General features: G+C 47.5%; 1 long non-coding RNA gene across 1 annotated transcript; it reads left to right on the plus strand.

The window, feature by feature from the left end:
- The first annotated feature begins 112 nt into the window (after positions 1-112).
- Positions 113-8,122, plus strand: LOC117704474 (uncharacterized). Its single transcript, XR_004606233.2, has 3 exons — positions 113-2,718; positions 6,979-7,196; positions 7,959-8,122. It is a non-coding gene; the product is annotated as an uncharacterized LOC117704474 (long non-coding RNA).
- Positions 8,123-10,690: the final 2,568 nt, after the last annotated feature.

The following is a 10,690-nucleotide window of genomic DNA, read 5'->3' on the forward strand; positions in this document are numbered from 1 at the left end:
TTTCAAAAGCAAGATTCCATGTCCAGGAGCTAGCTGGTCAGAGCAACTGCTTACGGGAAAGGACCAAAGGTTTGAAGTAGGAAGATCCTCTGTTCTATCATGAGCTGCTCCAGCCTGTCAGCTTAGGATACCTGTGAGTGAGTGCCTCTCTCCTCCAAATCTTCAGGTTCCCAGGTCAAGATCTCTAGACAAGATGAACTGTGAGACCCTCAGAGCCCCTTCCCCTATTCCCTCACCCTGGGCAACTTATAACTTGTTAGCTCTGTTGGATCCTCAGAGTGTCTCTTCCACCAAAGGAAGTAGTTAGTGGAAACAAGCCCAAGCAAGCTGGCCACAGAAAGCCGCCACCAGCTGGATATAAGATGACCAACTAGCACTAGCAAACCCAGTTGAAGCTGGTTAGCAATTTCCAAGGGAGTGCATACTAACTATAAAAACCCACAAAGGTGCTGTTAACTATACAATGTGTTTGCCTGGCTTTGAGGATCTTTGGTTTTGCTTATTTTGAACCTTTGTTACTAAGTCCTTCACATTTGGGCTAATGACTTAAGGGGAAAGCACTGGTACAATCGGGAAGGTTTGGCAGCAGTTCCAGCTATCACAGAATAAAGGGGGGCGTGGAGGGAGCCTCTAAGTCCTGAGGGAGGATTAGGTGGTCATCTTGGCCAATGTCAAGGAAATTTGTCCCCATTTGGTGACCCTCTCATCTCACCTGGAGCCCTTTGCTTGATGCTCACTTTCTTGACCATATTCTACGGGAATCTGTCATCTTCTTCCCCAGTGCAGACTGCCCAAAGTGGCAGCCCAAAAATTGGAAGTAAGGAACGGGGACTCAGTTTTTGTCTGAGCCAAGCAAGAAAGGAAACACTAGAGTGACCCCATTTGAATATAAAGCTCCCTGGTTGTGTGAACCGGGTCTGTATTCACTTTCAGATGAGCTTTCCCAGGCTGCACTGGGCCACTTGCTCATGAGCCAGGGTCATAGTTAGGGCTCTAGTCAACTACCCACTGCAGTGTCCTCAAGTCTTCCTAGAAGCACATGAGTGTCTAGGGTCTAAGGTGGGTCTGGGCCTTTTGTTAAACTATATGGTGGCCTATGGTGTCTTTCTCCAGGGTAGGAACTGAGAGGTTAAAATTGTTCCATAGCATGAGTCAGGAAGAGATCACACCTCTCTCTCTCTCTCTCTCTCTCTCTCTCTCTCTCCCTCTCTCGTGCAGAGGTCGGGAGAACAGGTTTGGAGAGAGGGGCATGTTTAGAAAAGTATTTGTGGAGCAGGAACTGCCAATAAACAACAGCAGGCACTATTTGGTTTCCGGGTTTCAAGTAAGGTAACTTCCAGTTTACTGGTATTCTAGGCTCAGAAGGGAAAGGCAGCGGTCTGAGTCACACTGAGTGGTTGTCAGCTGATGCGGTCCTGCAAAGCGTTCACCTGTGATCCCAAAAGATCACCCCCAGTCTCTCTCAGATTCAGTCTTAGTGGTCATCTCAGACATAGCCCTGGGCACTTGTTCCCTGTGGCTCCTCACCCACTAGTGGGTCTCTGGGCCTTTCAGTTTCCATCTTAGGAGCTCAAGGAAGTTGGGAGGTCATCACGCCCACTATGGATACAGAAGCTCTTTACAGGTCTGAAATTAGAGAGCTGCCTTGGGTGGGCCCTTAACACAAGGGATTTTATTTATCAACAGTTGTCCACAGCTACAGGTTTCATTGCATGGTGTGAAGGTTGAAGGCCTCTGCTGGGAGCATGGCTTAATGGCTGTCATAGCTACCTTGGTCTTGGAGGTGAGGGCAGCCGGCATTATCACCCAGCATTGCAGTAGACACTTGGCTTGGATGATATTTGATAATATCCAGAGCTGTTTTGTGTGCCATTACCCTACCACCCAGACTCACAGTGTGATAGTGTGCCCAGGCGACATGGTGGGTAACTAGGCATCATGAACCCTGCTGCTCCTGGGGATGCTGCACAAAAACCACAATTTGAAGACTGGAAGTGGTAGCTGGCTCTCAGAAGGCTACCTTTTGATGGGCTGGGGGTTGTGTGTGCTCAGCTGCCTCCAAGGACAATGGGCTTCACCCTTTTGGTTTGTTTGTTTGTTTGTTTGTTTGTTTGTTTGTTTTGCCTAGCTTTTTCTATGTCCACATTTTCTCATACCAGAGAGACAAGGTCCCCCACCACTGAGGAAGCTTTCACCAGGCTCCTAAGGCGGGGTTGGTATGGTCTGGGTGAGTCAGAATCTGCTTGGAGGGTGGAGGGCATTTGAGTTCCTGTTCCCTTGGAGAATAGCATCCAAAAGGTATATGACATGAACTTTGACAAATACCTGGCTACAGCCTTCTTCAGGGTGGGTCTGCACAAACCACTTCCTAGTCACTGGAGAGCAAGCCATAAAGGGCAGTGTCTGAGTTGGTTCAGCCTTTTCACCTCCTGTTACTGTCATCTGGGGAGGGTCAAGCTTCAACACGAAAATAAGGGACAGGACAAGCATTCAGATCACAGCACATGACACGCACAGGTGACACTCCCTCAGTCCTTCTATAACAAGGCTGAGTTGAGGGCTGCCTGCACAGTGGGGGCTCTGTTTCTGAATATCCTGTATCTGAATCTTTGGGCCTGCCCTGCAGGTGTGGCAACAAACTAAATACAGACCCTACTCTCAATATCATCTCAGCCCCAAATCAGTTGGCGCTGTCCAGCGGGGAGCTCATGGAGCAAGGTAAACCTCTGCCTTTTTAAGCTTGCCACATGATGCTGGGAATAACTATCAGTCAGACATGCCATGTAGTAGTATTCGGTGTGGGGTGTGGAGTGCAGAGAGTCCCACCAGTATCTATTAGCAGAGCCTATTCAGGCCGAGGTCTGGGAAACTCTTGGGAGGAAGTCCCTTCAGATGGTAGGCAACTGCTCAAGTAGGGTGAGGGGAGACTTCCTTCTTCACACTGGAGCCAGATGCCACAGGCCTCTGGACATTTCTCAGGGGGTGTAACAGTGTTACCAACTTCCACTACTTGGCTCAGAGCTCATAAAGAGAGTCAGTGAGATGGGAGGGAGCAGGCAGTATATACTCAGCCATGGGAATCTGGGGCACTACAGAACATGAGTCCTGGAAAACTGATGCAGGCAGGGGAGGGTAAGAAGCCTGTGAGGACTTACTGAATCAGATGAGCCCTGAGGAAGGAGAGAGGACAAGGGAGTGGTGGCTAGAGAACCTGGAAGCAGAAAGCCTTGAATCTTTGTTGGCAGTGTGAGGCTCTAGGGCAGAGCAGAAAAGTGTTGGGGGCGGGGGCGGGGGGGAGAGAAGAGGCAGGACATATGCACGTTTTCTCCCTGCCTAGATAGAACCCCTCCCCTCTGCCCTAGGCAGGGACCTCAGGCACAACAATGCTGGGTAGCCAAAGTTTGTCAAAACCTCAGGAAATATCAGTGTTGGGGTCTCTTTCATTGAGGGAGCATTTGCAATAGCCCTCAGATCACCTTGGTTGACAGGGCATTCTTATGGAGCGAGACACTTGCCGGGTAAATGCTAGAATTTAGCAGGTGCTCCTAGAATAACCTAGGCTTTGAGTTTTTCTGAAAATTCACACTTCTACCCGAGGCTACCTTCATTGAGCACCCTGCCCTGAGGTTGGCAGAGGACACACACACACACACACACACACACACACACACACACACACACACACGGGCTGACTCTTTCATGAAGGACTGGGAAGGAAAGAGAAACCCCTGTACATCACACCACTGACTGTAGCAGTGGATGCTCTCCAACTGTGGATCTTCTCAGCATTCCTGTTTTCTTTTGAAAGAAAAAAAAATAGATCTATAGTTAGAGAAATAGAAAAAAAGAAGGCTTGACTAACACTTCCCTGATTCTTCCCATTCAGAGCAACTATTTTCAATTTTATAGATTGTTTCCTAGAACTCACATAGAGGTAAGAGTAGTTCTCCAACCTTTTACACCCAGGGAGTGACTTGTCCATTCAACCAGCCTCAGGTAAATTCCTCAAGCGCCATATTCAAGCAATGGGAGCCCAGGGATCCAGGCTGGATAGGCAGGTGACTGTGGTGGCTGTGGGGATTGCGGTGGTGATGATGATATGGTGGTTTGAACATGGTCCCCATAGGCTCAGAGGGACTGACACTATTGAGAGGTGTAGCCTTGTTGGAGGAGGTGTAGCCTTGTTCGGATAGGTGTGGCCTTGTTGGAGGAAGGATGTTACTGAGGGTGGGCTTAGAGGTCTCAGATGCTCAAGCCAGACCTAGTGTGGCATTCTCTTCCTGCTGCCTGCCGATCCAGATATAAAACTCTCAGTTCCTTCTCCAGCCCCATGTCTGCCTGTGTGCAGCCATGTTTCTTGCCATGGACAATAATGGACTAAACCTCTAAACTGTAATCCAGCCCCAATTAAATGTTTTCCACAATTAAACTGTAAGAGTTGTCATGGTCATGGTGTCTCTTCATAGCAAGAGAAAACGTAACTAAGACAGATGGGGAAGTTATCTCTCATACCTTCCATCAGAGTACATGTGTGAGGCTGATCTTGAAGCCCTTCCCAAGGCCAATGTGGGCTCCTTTGAGGGAGCAGAGTGGTGCCACGTGTCAATCTTCTTCAGTCCCTGGAATGGCTGGCCAGTGCTGATGTACTTGGAATAGAACTGAAGACACTGGGAGACTGGCAAGCACAAGCTAAGGATGTAGCTTATTGGTCAGCTTTTGGCTAGCATGCATGAAGCCCTGGGTTCAGTCTCTAGTGCTGTATAAGCTAGCTATAATAGCATACACCTTTAATCCTGGCACTTAGGAGGCAGAGGCTAAAGGGTTAGGAGTTCAAGGTCATCCCACGTCATTCCCAGGCATATTGAGTTTGAGGCCAGCCTGGGCTCTCTGAGACTCTTTCTTAAAGAAAAAGAAGGAATGAAGGAGGAAAGAAGGAAGGAAGGAAGAAGTAAAAAAAAAAAAAAAAAGAAAGAAAGAAAGAAAGAAAGAAAGAAAAAAGAAACAAGGGAGGAGCAGGGAAAAGGAGATGGTACCAGCATAGAGGTCCCTGAATTTGGCCCTAGAGATCAGGAACATCATGAGATCAGAAATCACAGTGAAGCCTCAGACAAGCTAAGCTGACAAATTGCTGCAGAGATACAATGCATGAGATGTGTACGCTCAGATGGGGGCCTGGTCCAGGGTTTCAGCAAATGGGCACTCACTCAAAACCAATGAACCCAGACAGAAGGGCACAAGGGAAGGAAAGTAGGAATAAAAAAATTCCGCATACAGATGGGCTTTGGGTGAAGCCCAGTGATACTCAGGGTCCACAGCTGGGCACAGCTGGATCCCTAAACCTGCCTGCCTTGATACAGAGCATTGCCTGCCTTCATCCTTTGTAGGGTCTGAGGAAGAGGAGGAAATCTCTTCTTCCCCTGCCCTGGGGTGTTGGCTATGATTCAGAGTGGCTGATCCTGGAAAGGAAGGGCAGGACCTCACCACCTCCTGGATGATGGAGAAGGCTCTCAGAGAGAGAGGTGCTGCTCCTTATGGGTGTGTAAAAAACAAACCCAGCTCAGGAGCATGACAGTAACCCTTCTACTGACCAACCCAAGCTGTCTGGGGAGTTTGCCTGAGGGTAGATCTGGTTATGGTATTACAAGTGTGACTCAGACCCACCCCTACCTCTGCATCAACATTCCAAAACCGACCACCTTCCTAAGTCACTTCTGCTCCCAAACTCAAGGGAAAAAAAAAAGTCCAGGATCCTAGCCTTCCCAGGTTCCCTGGGACATATCAGCTCCCGTTTCTCCTGCCCACCATTCCTACCCATTCCTTGTATGGAACCTGAGTCCAATTTAATCAGTATAGGACAGTCCCCAGATCCAGGAAGTCCATGTCCAATGGGAACACCATGCTGAAATCAGAAGAGACACAATGGGCATTTATCATCGATGAGACAGTGCAGTGGAGTACAGGAAAGCTCTTTCTTCAAGGCAAGTAAATCTTCAACATTTTTAAAAATTATTTTTTGCAAATTTTACACAACATATTTTGGTCATGTTTACCAACAACTCCTGCCTAATTCCTCTCAGATCCAGCTCCCACTCCCTACATGTAAGAAAAAGTTTCTCTCTGAAACTTACTTAACTTTATTTTACGTCTCTAATATATATGTGTGTGTTTCAGCATCTTGTCTAGTCCAGGTGTTTACTCAAAATCTATATCCAGGACAGCTCCGGAGAGGCAACCCACAGGTGCTCCAATCTAACAGACACAGAGGCTTCTACTGGTCACTGCTTATACAAATTACTTGATGTCTCTGTTTCGGTTTCTTTTGTCCATAAATAATGATAGTAATCTGTCTCCCACAGGCCATTTGTGGGTTAACAAGATAAAATGTGTTGAGCACCCTTTATGTCTGGCACAAGTAAACTCCAAGATGGGGACATGGCTCAGGGGGTAAAGTGCTCGCTGATGAAGTGTGTATCTCCAGCACCCATTTAAAAGTGACAGCATACAGTGTAACCCCATTGCTTTGAGGTGGCGTGCAGAGACAGGTGAATTCTGACGGTTTCCTTAAAGGCCAGTCTAGCTGAGATGGTAAGTTCCTGGTTTAGAGAGAGACACTGTCTCAAAGAATGTGGTGGAGAGCAACAGAAAAAGACACTGGGAGGAGGGTGATTGTTTAGGCCTCTGTCATTGCATGCTTGGGCACACACTTGAACGCATGCATGCGTACATATATAGCAGATATATGTACAAAATGTGGGAAACAACCTTAGCATTAACAGGGTTCATGCTCCCTGGGACTCATATGTCATTATGTTTTTGTGCACTTTGACTCCCTGTACGGACAAAGCCTCTGGTACAGGACATCCCGGCTCTCACCCACACACCAGCTCCCCTGCTCACTTTCGGAGGTTCCTCCAGGCCGGAAGCCATTTCTGCTCTTTCTCCTTTGACTAATGGAAGCTCTTGTTCTGGTCTCTACAGGGACAGTCACACCATGACTGGGAACAGAAAGGAAAGTCACAGTAGACTGCCAGCTCCCATGTGTAATCACAATGGCAAGACCAGCTACCACTTCTCTGCCATCCAGGACAACAATACCTTCTAGTGGGATCCCTGGAATGAACCAGGGTTCTGCCCCAGATAGTCACAGAAGCGCTAACTTAGAAGCATTCTTGGATGCCTGGCTCAGAAAGTGCCTTGTGAGTGGCCCTGAGCTGCCTACCCTCTCTCCTAACTGTCTAATGAACATAATTGATCAGTTCTGCTTACTTTGGATATTTCCATGATGGTGACTCAGAAATCATTGGCCAAACCAGGCAAACTGGCTATAGTGGAAGCTGGAGTCTTTTCCCAGGACTGTCACAGTGGTCTGGGCCTGGTTAGGAGCTAAAAGCAGTCCCCAGTGGCTCCCTGCAAGTCAGCGGTCACAGTCACACCATCCTACCCACAGCCCCGGTTGTCTTATAGAGCTTATAGTATCTTTTGATGGAGGATACAACAAAGCCATTGGACAGACAAGAAGCAGAACCCTTTGTTACTTTAAGCTCCAAATAAAAGCAAGCTGCCAGGCACACCCATGCTCAAAATGCCAGCAAGCTGAAGCTGTCAAGGCAGCTGATGTCATGCCTGTAATGCAACAGACTAGGTGGAAGGATCAGGGGTTCAAGGCCTTCACGGGCATCTTAGCAAGACCATGTTTCAAAAAAGGAGCATAGAGGTACAGCTTGGTGGTAGAGGATTTACCCAGAATTCATGAAGTCCTGGGTTCAATCCCCAGAACTGTAAAGAAAAAGAAGAGGGAGGACTGCCCACTGTCAGGGTCTCAAAGCTGTGACACTATAATACTGGCGCTGCTTCCATATCTGTAACTGTTAAGACAGACGCTAGACTCACCCTCAGAAGGGGTATCTAGATGTGTTACTCAGAGAAACCATGTCTACCTTCTATTTTCTTTTACACAGGAAACCCAGCTCCATATGAACAGAAATCCTACAGGATGCATCTCCAGGATTAGAATTACTGACGTCTCAAACACTGAAGACAAACATTTGGCTTTATTTTTTAGCTAAAACTTGTTTATTGGCCTACAAACAGTTAAGTTTCATTACTGCATTTTCAAAGACAATTTGTTTTGTTGTTTCTCTTCCTACATCTTCCACACCCTCCCTGCATCCCATGCACCACACCCTCCCTGCATCCCATGCACCACACCCTCCCTGCATCCCATGCACCACACCCTCCCTGCATCCCATGCACCACACCCTCCCTATATCCCATGCACCACACCCTCCCTGCATCCCATGCACCACACCCTCCCTGCATCCCATGCACCACACCCTCCCTGCATCCCATGCACCACACCCCCCCTGCATCCCATGCACCACACCCTCCCTGCATCCCATGTACCACACCCTCCCTGCATCCCATGCACCACACCCCCCCTGCATCCCATGCACCACACCCTCACTACATCCCATGTACCACACCCTCCCTGCATCCCATGCACCACACCCTCCCTGCATCCCATGCACCACACTCTCACTGCATCCCCTATGCCTTCCACACCTCAGTAACTTCCTTTCTGCTTCTCTTGTCACATGTGACCTCTGCTTTCCTGTCTCATGGTTCCCTAGCTACTTTCATAGTCTGCATCTCTTATTACACACATACACACACATCTCTCATTACATACATGCATACATTAAAAAACTAGGATTCATGTAGGAGGGAAACATGGGATCCATTTGAGACAGGGTCACTTGACAATATAATTCTTTCTAGTTGCAACCTCTTTCTTACAGATTTCATGACTTTTTCTTGACAGCCAAGTAAAATTTTGTTTTATACATATGCCACATTTTTATTATCTGCTCTTCTGTTGATGGGTATTGAGGCTGGTTCCATTTTCTTGCAACTATGAATAGTACAGTAGTAGACACAGACATCTCTGTAGGTACAGAACTCTCTGTAGATGCTGAGGATCTGAACACCTGAGTTATATAACTTTTTTCCTTCCTTTCTTTCTTTCTTTCCTTCCTTCCTTCCTTCCTTCCTTCCTTCCTTCCTTCCTTCCTTCCTTCCTTCTTTCCTTCCTTCCTTCTTTTTTCTTTTTCCTTCCTTCCTTCCTTTCTTTTTCTTTTGTTGTTGTTGTTTCAAGATAGGGTTTCTCTGCGTAACTTTAGCTGTCCTGGAACTTGCTCTGTAGTTCAGACTGGCCTCCAACTCACAGAGATCCACCTGCCTCTGCCTCCTGGGTGCTGGGGATTCAAGGTGTGCACTACCACCCACCACTGCCTGCTCTTCTTTTAGAGCACTTTGAAGCCTCAGTACTCCTGAATGAAGGAGAGCTGTGGCCCCCAAATGGCAGTGTGAAGTATAACACTTTCAGTCAGTCTGGAAGGAAGATTATCTGAAATTCCTTATGCTTGACTTTTTTTCTTTCTTAGAGATAATAAAGACCTAGTGTGAACTGCATCCTGGCCTCTTGCTCTGATGCAGTCTCTCAGGAACTTGGGGAGATTCTTTTAAAGTTTTCTCTTCCCAGCCTGCACCTTCTGTAGGGAGAATTTTGAGACTCTCTCTATTGCCTGGACTTCTGTCTTTATTTATGCTCCTCCCACTGGACTTAGGAACCAATTCTGGAACTCCTTTCTATGGGAAACCCAGCATGGGTCTTTCCAGACCCCCAGAAGGATTTTGTGTTCTTAGGGCAGAGGAATGAACATGGACACAAAGATTTCAGGTCTGAGACAAAATTCTCAGATGACACTGAGTTTCAACATATTACGAAAGACTCTGACCTCTTGAGGGCTGACATAAGAGTTTTCTGGGGACAAACTCTTCCCTAGGCTGAGAGACAATGAAGAGAACCTCTCAGCTCTTTGGGTTCAGTTCCATGCCTCTAACACAACCTGCTCCATTGGGTGAGCAGTGGTTTAGGCCATGGATTTGGCTTGGGCTAGCATAACCCTGTAGAGAGATGGCCCAGGTTGTGTCTGCTTAGGAGGAGGAATGGGAACTAGCAGGGGCGGGTTCCCTAATTATATTGTGTTGTCTACTTTTCGAGCAAGAAGCCAGTCAAACTCTACTGCCTTCCTTGAACGGCTCAAACCTAATCTCTACGACTCTATTAGCTAAGAAAACCTTTAAGTTACTACTAATGCCCACACCAGCTCCTCTCCTTATTAGAAACTCCTTATGAGATCTCCCTCTGTCAACTGACAAGCAGGCTACCATCTGACCTCTCCCCGGGGTGTAAGACGAGCTCTGCCCTCCTGCCTCCTGACTGCCTGGAGGCCCTGGCCATACATAACTCAGGTCAGCCTTGCCAGAGCAGCCCCTGGAGAACTCTGATCATCTTTGGTTTGCTGTTGAGAGTTACTTCATGTCAAAACTAAAGCATAAGGCAGGACAGGCCATTGTCCTCTAAAAGACACCATTGTTAATGGAGTTTAGGGTCAAAGCCTGGGCTTCTGGAAGTTTCTCTCTCACCTGTCCCCACTATGCCAATCACAGAGATAAGAAATAGTAAAAAGCAGAGAAAAGAGATTTATTCAATGTACATCACTGAAAAAGCGAACACAGAGGTCCAGTGTCCCCCACTCTGTCTGCAGGGTCCAGACATGAGGTGTAGTTTTAAGCAGTGAGCAAGAGCAAAAGCAAGCTGTTGGTGGCTGGAGCAATGGCTCAGTAG

Source organism: Arvicanthis niloticus, chromosome 2 (genome assembly GCF_011762505.2).
Source record: "Arvicanthis niloticus isolate mArvNil1 chromosome 2, mArvNil1.pat.X, whole genome shotgun sequence".
NCBI lineage: Eukaryota > Metazoa > Chordata > Mammalia > Rodentia > Muridae > Arvicanthis > Arvicanthis niloticus.